The sequence below is a fragment of the Cebus imitator genome, unplaced genomic scaffold (assembly GCF_001604975.1).
Source record: "Cebus imitator isolate Cc_AM_T3 unplaced genomic scaffold, Cebus_imitator-1.0 Scaffold131, whole genome shotgun sequence".
NCBI classification, from domain to species: domain Eukaryota; kingdom Metazoa; phylum Chordata; class Mammalia; order Primates; family Cebidae; genus Cebus; species Cebus imitator.
In genome coordinates, this window is record NW_016107446.1 from 1,529,397 (window position 1) to 1,538,049 (window position 8,653).

The window sequence follows — 8,653 nt, forward strand, 5'->3', positions numbered from 1 at the left end:
AGAAACAGAGTCTCACTCTGTTGCCCAGACTGGAGTGCAGTGGTGCAATCACAGCTCACTGTAGCCTTGAACTCCTGGGCTCAAGCAATCCACTTGCCTCAACCTTTCAAGTACCTGGGCCCACAGGCACACGCCACTATGCCCGGCTAATTTTTTATTTGTAGAGACAGGGTCTGGCTATGTTGCCCAGGTGGGTGTCAAACTTCTGGCCTAAAGCAGTTCCCCGACCTCAGCCTCCCAAAGCGCTGAGATTACAGGTATGAGCCACCATGCCCACACTGACATTCTTTTTTCCACTTCAGCCACTAGGAGAAGAGTTGTTCTCCACCATCTTGATTTCCAACCCACAGATTCAAGAGAAAATCTGAGCTTAGGGAGTTGCTTATTCATGGCACAAACAACTGTGGCCATAAGGAGTGGTGTTTCAGTTTATAGAGCAGTAACTATAGGGGTGTAAAGAGAAAAGGCACTTCATAGAAAATTAGGAACTGTGCAGAGTAAATATTCAATACAAAATAGTAATAGGATTGGAATTTGTCAGCAGATGGCTGGTTCCCAGTGGGTTTTCAGCCAATAGAAATGGGCTCCCAGAGCCCTGGGGGACTAAGCAAACTACAGAAGTTTAAAAAGCAATATATGCAAGGGCTAAGTGGCTGTTCGGGAAACTGACAAATCGGAGGACAAGCTCGTTCGGTGTCACTTACAACACACTTCTGGTTTTTCCTGGATTGCAGAGGCTGGGCAGGTGAAAAATCTCATTCCTGGGAGTCATCAGAAACTAGGGTTCTAGACATCATCTGGAGCCCTCTTCCTGATACAAATGGAGAGATTTAATTTGGAAGCAGTCAAGTAGCCAGAAAGGCAGGGCTGAGATGTCTGCTCACTTGTGTGGGGAGAGCAGAGGTGGGTGGTTCTGAAGCCGGCGGGTGTGGGGGCTGTTTGCTGATTCTGGAGACAGCTTCCTGGTTAGAAATGTGGCCAAGTTCTGCTAGGTAGCTTTGAGAGTGGCTCCGGGGGCTCCTCCTTAGGTCTGTTTCTTCAGCTTTTCTAAGGATTTCATAAGCCATTTAGTAGCCTGTGATACATTCCTTTCTGCTTAAACTAGGACAAGTAGTTCTGTGAAATTGAACTGGATGAATTCAGGTGCAATGTGAAAACTGTCTCTCAGAAAACTAAAGCAGGGGCCTTGGAGTCTGAACTGTGGCAGAGCCAGTGAGGCCTAACCATGGGGGTGACGGAACACTGACACCAGGGTGCCTCCTTGCCTCAGGTCTGGCTGGATCCTAGGATCTAGAGCAAGGACTGGCCTGAATATAGCAGCCCAATGGCCCCAACTATTGGACAGTGAGGAAAGCGATGAGTAGGAAGTCATCAGGGCCTCCTTTATGCTACGTGTGAACAGCAGATCTATATTATCAGGCCTGGCAGGAATCCAACCTCCCAGCTTTGCAAAGAGGAAAGTAAATGATATAAGACATATTTAGAATTATAGGGGCTCCCACATTTTAAACATTGCAAATAGCTCCTGGTACATACAGGGTACTTCATAAATTGTCCATAAAATGGTGAGGCAAAGTAACCCAAGAAGAGCTTATTGACGTGAATGTATTTTATTCATAACTGGAGACTTCCCATCACTCAGTCTCCTTCAAGCACATATGCATCAAGCCATCATTGGACATGAGGATTACAGCAAGGCATCCCAGAAGCAGCAGTTACTATGATTGTAACCTGGGGGAGAGCAGCAGCCGAGGAATCTTACAAAAGGGTTGTGGCCGTTTTCCCACATGTGAAACAAACATAAAAACAGTCTCCAAGGACCACATTTATCACTGATCGATGGAGTGCTTTGCCAATTTAGACAGTAGGAGGTTGTTTAATTATAACAGATCAGTGTTGCAGATTACATCAAACATTTGCTTTACATCTGAAAATCCAGGAAATGAAAATTAATAGATTGATGCAGGATCACCCTTGCATGCGGGGTACCAATGATTCCGAGTAGGCCGGCAATTAGTCATTTTCCTTTGAGTTCATTTCTATGATAGAAAGTAAAAAAAAAAAAGGCGGGGGGGGGGGGGGATTTCAAGAAGGAAACTGTTGCACGGAAATCTGGCAAGTTTTCACAAGAACTCAATTGCTCTTTTGTTTTCTGACATATGATATGAGATCGTGAGCCCAAACTGGGTCTCAGCTGCTATTCACGAGACACCAGCCCTGCTCAGGCCGGCAGACTTGAAGTCCTGCGGTGGCTGTGCCCTGGGACTGGACACCAAGGAGTTCCACAGTGCCCAGTGGAGAGTGGGAAGGCAGGTCTTCTGAAGCAAGGGTGTTGTCAGTGTCAGGAGAAGGAGAGAATTCCGAAGGGAAGAAGTAGATTCTGTAGGCAGCTGGCAGGCAGGGTCCACAACTAGTTGGGGTAGACTTTAGTGGTCATGAAGTTTAAACAAATGAAAAGAAATAATTAATTCAACCAAATGAAGCCAGTGCTTTTATTTATAAATCCAAGCCCAGTGATTTCCTTTACATGTGCAGACCCAGCAGGAGCAGACATTGCCACATGGTGAGGCTGCTCTGTTTAACAAACGATGGTTAAGTGAGGATGGAAGCAAAAGTCTGAGCAAAGAGGAAGAAGACACCTGAGATGTCAAGACCTACCTCCTATAGGTGAAATCTGTTTGTGTTTTTGTTTTGTTTTGAGATAGGGTGTCTCTCTGTTGTGCAGGCTGGAATGCAGTGGTGCCATCATGGCTCACTGCAGTCTCAATCTCCTGGGTTCAAGTGATCCTCCTACCTCGGCCCCCCCAAGTAGCTGGGACTATAGGCACTTGCCACCATGCCCAACTAATTTTTTAAATTTTACGTAAAGAAAGGGTCTTGCTACGTTGCCCAGTCTGGTCTCAAACTTCTGGGTTCAAGCAATCCTCCTGCCTTGGCCTCCCAAAGTGCTGGGATTATAGGTGTGAGCCACTGCTCCCTACCTGTTTTGTTTTCAAAAAGTGAATCAGATGTGGGAAGTTGGTGATAGAAACTGGTTGCAGAAGCAGTAAGCCTCAGTGTAACCTCAATCGAGGACGTGGGAGGCATCTCAGAGGTGCAAGGGTGAGCAGGATGCAGGGCTGTGATGAAACATAACAGCAGCCAATGTTAGGAAGATGGAGCGGAGCAAATGAGTTTCCTGGCCCTCTTCCAGCCATGCCTTAGCCCCAGCCTCCTGGCGGCTTCCTGCAACCTGGCCAAAGTCAGTCTTTCTTCCAGAACCCTCACCTTCTGTGGGGGTTGAAGCTTGGATATAAAACAATATAAATGATTATTGAGTAAGGTCCTTTATCCAATACTTGGCAAATCTTAGAGCCATCTGTTGGAAATTGATTAGATTTGTTCCCCAGAGTTAAATGAATTAGGCATTGATATAAGGCTCTCTCTTACTCTCAGTACACATATTATACACACACACACACACACACACACACACACACAGAGAGAGAGAGAGAGAGAGAGAGAGAGAGAGACAGAGACAGAGAAAGAGACAGAGACAGAGAGAGATCTCCTGTGATCATATAAATCAGAGGGCAATGAAATTTTTCTGCAGTCTTTTGGAGAGAATGTCAACACTAGATAGAGAAAAACAGTCTCACCTGGTTGAGTATCAGCAAATTCCTCTTCTGTGGCTAAATCAAGGGCCATTTTGCCAAATGCCAGTGACCAAAATGCCGGATACTAGAAGCTATTGAGTCTTCTCTGGAGTTTCGGCAGTGGTCTGCCTCGTACCTGGGACCATTTCTTCTAGAGAGGGAGAGGACCTGGGAGGTGGTGTGGGGACAAGAGAGGAAAGGACTTGAGGGACAAGGTCGGGCAGAAGAAAGAGAGGGCCTTTAGTAGAAGTGCAAAAATTAGAGAGTCCCTTTCAATGTATCTTCGCTGCAGATGCTCAAAAAAGGCAGAAGGAGCTTTGTCTTCAACAACTTTAGAAGTCATACAAAGTGTTTTGCTCTTAGGGAGTCACAATATTTATTAATATACACATGCTCTGAGCATTCCTGCAGCGAAGAAATCTGACTTGGATCAGCCCAGCATGTTCCAAGCTGGCCAACACCATTTTGCAGGTTACATCATAGAGTGAGTAAACTGAGGAATGCCCTCCTGGAAAACAAACTTGCTCTGGGTCCTCTGTCTGGGGAGGAGGGGGTCCCTGATGCAGAGCCTCTCCAGGCCGTTTCAGGAGTCCGTTTGTGAAGGGCCACTATGGGGTATATTTTGACTGTGGTAGCATTTGCATGGCCTCTGATCCTGAAGACCCAAGAGTGCCTGAGGGTTCAGGGTGGAGAGACCAGAAAAGAATATACTAGAGTCTCCTTAAGGTCCTTTCTAGAGTACTGGATTAAGAAAAATTGTGGGCCAGGTGTGGCGGCTTAAGCCTAAAATCCCAGCACTTTGGGAGCCCGAGGGGGGTGGCTCACTTGAAGTCAGGAGTTTGAGACCAGCCTGGCCAACATAGCAAAACCCCATCTCTCATAAAAATACAAAAATCAGCAGGTGTGGTGGCGTGTACCTGTAGTCTCAGCTACTAAGGAGGCGGAGGAACAAGAATCGCTTGAAATGAACCTGGAAGGCAGAGGTTGCAGTGAGCCGAGATCATCCCACTGCACTCCAGCCTAGGCAACAAAGGGAAACTCTGTCTCAAAAACAAAAAGAAAAGAAAAGAAAAATTGTGAAAGAGATCTTGGGTTTCTTTCCAGAGCAGTGCTGATTCAACAGAAAATAATGCTAGCCAAGATGTAATTCTAAATTTCATAATAATAAAAGTAAAAAGAGGCTGGGCACGGTGGCTCATGCCTGTAATCCAAGCACTTTTGGAGGTGAAGGTGGGCGGATCACCAGATCAGGAGCTCTAGAGCAGCCTAGCCAACATGGTGAAACCCTGTCTCTACTAAAAATTAGCCAGGCATAGTGGCATGAAACTGCAGTCCCAGCTACTTGGGAGGCTGAGGTATGAGAATCGCTTGAACGTGGGAGGTGGAGATTGCAGTGACCTGAGATCGTGCCACTACACTCCAGCCTGGGCGACAGAGCAAAACTTGGCCTCAGAAAGAAAAAAAAAGTAAAAAGAAGTCTTTGAAATTGATTTAATAATGTATTTTATTTAATTTCATATACCACAAATTTTTATTTCAACATATATTCAATATAAAATCACATTATTAAGGTTATTAGTAAGTCTTTGAAATTCAATATGTATTTGACACTCAGAACATATCTCAGGGCTCTGAATCCACAAAGTGACCTCAAGACAGAACTGTAGGTGTGAGGGAGGCTTCCAGGAGCCAGTGCTGGGACCTCACCTCAGATAATTACAGGGGTCCTCATCTCTGAGGAGGAAGACTTGCTGGGTAAAGAGGGAGCCACGGGCCAAGAGACTTACCTATCTGCTAAATTGCAGGGAGGGGAAACAAAGAGCCTGGTGACTTCCTCAGGTGATGAGGCTGGCCTCACGCCCTGCTTCATTGTTCAGACTTCATCCCAAAGAAACACCCCCCTCTGTCCCATGAGCATGTGGCAAAAAATAGTGGGCCTTGTTTTTTCTCCTTCTGAAAGTGGAAAAAGGAAAAGGCCACATGGCTAAGCCGGCCAGCATCTGGTTCTGCCCGCCTGTTTCCCATTGCCCACTGGGCTTGAGCTGGGCCCCTAGTGGTGGCAAGATATGCCTCCTGGTGGTGGCAGATGTACTCCCAATTGTGGCTGCTGTCCTCATGGACCTAGGCAACCGCTGATGTCACCAAAGGAAGTGTGTGCTTTAAAAAGCTTCTCTTCGCTGAAGTTCCGTGGAAACGACACTGAAAAGCAAAGCCAAGTTCACCAACCTTTAAAAAAATGACAAAGCTGCAAGAACAAGACTGTGTGTTTTGGAGGCCTGATCCTGCTCACACACAGGGCAGTCAGTACAAGACAGCTCCAGAGGACCCACTTCACTGGGGCCAGGGTCACGTGTGTGCAAAAGCTGCAGAAAAACAAGGAGGGATTGGCTACACACGAATCTGCTCAAAGGGAAATAAGGAAGACTTGAGGCATTAGCCTTGGTGGACTCAGCGTGAGTGGATCCAATGCACTGAATTCTGGGGATTCCAATGGTGCTCTATTCTCTCTGGAGACAGAGGTCAGCACAATAAGCAGAAAGGACAGACAGGTTTACTTGGTGGCAACAAAGCTACCGTGCTTCTTCCCTGGACTTGGAGACATTCTGAGAAGATTGGGAAATATTCCTGAGAAGGAACCCTAATGGGAGTGATTGGACTTCATTTGTTCTTTGTTCGGTAAGATTGCACTTACTGAAAGACCGCCTTGTGCCAAGTGATGTGCTTGATACTCAGGATACAATAACGGGAGCACCCTGACTCCAGACCCTCCCTTGTAAAGCTTACTTTCTGCAATGGAGATGGCCAGCAATCACATCTGTCCCTCCAGTCTGGGAATTTTAAAGGGAGCAGCTCTTGATCCTCCAGCAACATAGCTTTTGGACAAGACAGTTAACACTCTGAGAAGCTGGTAGAACAACTCGAGGCTTCCTTATCCCAATAGGTCAAAGAGGCAGAAGCATAAAGAAACGACAGTGTCGAATTGTGGAAAGCCATTGGTAACTCCAGGTTTGGGCGCAGACCCTGAGACTAGCAAGGGACCAGAAAAGAGAAAAAGGGCAGTGTCTTTGCCTCTGGATGACCCAGCTTTTTTGTTTTCAGTAAGTGATATGACCAGATGATGTGCTCCTAGATCCTTTTGGTTTTACAACTCTAGATGAACTCAGGAATGATAGACCCATAATCAGGAGTTAAGGAAAAAGTAGGGACCCCCAGAATAATTTCAGAAATTTTAAGCTCTTTCAACAAAGTCATTAATGTCCCCACACAGAAATTACCATCAGGCTACTAGGTCTTACCTCCCAGGGCCCCCATTGTTGGAGCTGATCTTTTCCAATAAGAAAACCAAAGGTGTCTGGGTCAAAAGGTGGTATTACAAGATCTAAGAACTCCATTAGATGCTGCTTGCGAAGCAGCATCATTGGGGTAAATACCAGGGGTGGGAGGGTTGTCTCATGCCAAGAAGATTAAGGATACAAACACATGTGGGTGGGTTAAGGAGTGGAATGTTTCATAGGCAGAAGAAAGGAGAGAGGAGAGCAGCTCTCTCTTGCAAAAAACAGGTGTCTGAAAGGGAATAGCAGCCCACAGTGGACTGCAGCAGATTTTATAGACAGGCTTGAGGAGGTGGTGTCTGATTTACTTCGGGCCCACAGACTGGTTTGAGGAGGTGTGATGTTTACATAGCGGGATGGGAAGGCTGGTTGCCCCACCCTAATCTTGTTATGTAAGTGGGATTTCCACTTGGCCACTGCCATCTTGTCTGCTCCTTATTATACACAGGGCTGGAAAAGAGAAAAGAAGATGAAGCCACCATTTTGATCGTGCCTATTCACAGGTAGCCTTTTTCTATTGGCCCAACTGCCAGCTTTCACCAGTGCAAACTTCTAGCTTGCTTATCTATGTCTGTGGCTCAATTTTACGGGCTGCTTTTTGTTAGAAAAGACAATGATTTGGGGGCTTCTTTTCATTAAAAGGAAGACCTTGCTGAAGACTCCTGTATCCTCACTATCTGCCTAAGTACTTTTTCTTCACTCCTGTATCACTTGGGCACTCTGGGAGTTTCATAGCTGAACTCAATGAACCTGGGGCTGTCGCCTTGCCCAGTGTCTGCCATACAGAGCACAGAAAGATTGACACTAAGGAGACTCTCCCAAGGGCATGTCTGCTAGGGATCCTTAGCAGAGAAATTGTGGCTGAGCTCTGGCCCTCCTGACGCCCAGGCTTGTGCTTTGCCAAGCTGGGTAAAATTGCTGCTTGCAGTGAGATCAAAGGCGAATCTGCAACCTTGCAACTGAAAGGTCAACCTCAGGGTCAACCCGTTGAAGGTGTGCTTTCAGCAAGGGGAGGATTTTCTCAGCCAACTTTAGATAAATGAAATCTGCCTAGAGGGAAACAAATCTTTCTGCCAAACTTCATTTGAAAGAACAAAGATCTCTTTAAGACACTGAGAAAGGATAGAATACCTTTTTAAAAACTTTTAAATATAATACATCTGGATAAGAAATGTTAAAAGCTAGAAAGGCTGCTCAAAAACAATAAGACAAATAGAAAGTTGTTTAAGAAATTAGTGATGCCAATATGATGTTTTACAATGCCCCTGGATCTCTTACTTATCTGAATAAACTTAGAACCTAGCCTGAGTCCGATTTTCTTCTTGAGGTAGACATAGCATCTTTCTAACCTAAAAGCAAATAGCTTTAGAAGTGCTCAGGAAATGACTGCTAAATGGGTTAAGTGTAACTCTTAGTTACACATCTGTTCCTCTGAGCTTAGAGTTCCTTGTACTTGAAAAAACAAAGATTCTCCCTCCCCGACCAACCTACCTTATAGCTAAGCTCTTTTTTTTTCCCATTTATTTATTTTATTGCTTTTTAGGTTTTGGGGTACTTGTGAAGAACATGCAAAATTGTTGCATAGGAACACACGTGGCAGTGTGATTTGCTGCCTTCCTCCCCATCACCTACTTCTGGCATTTCTCCCCTTGCTATCTCTCCCCAGCTTCCCACCCCCCACCGTCC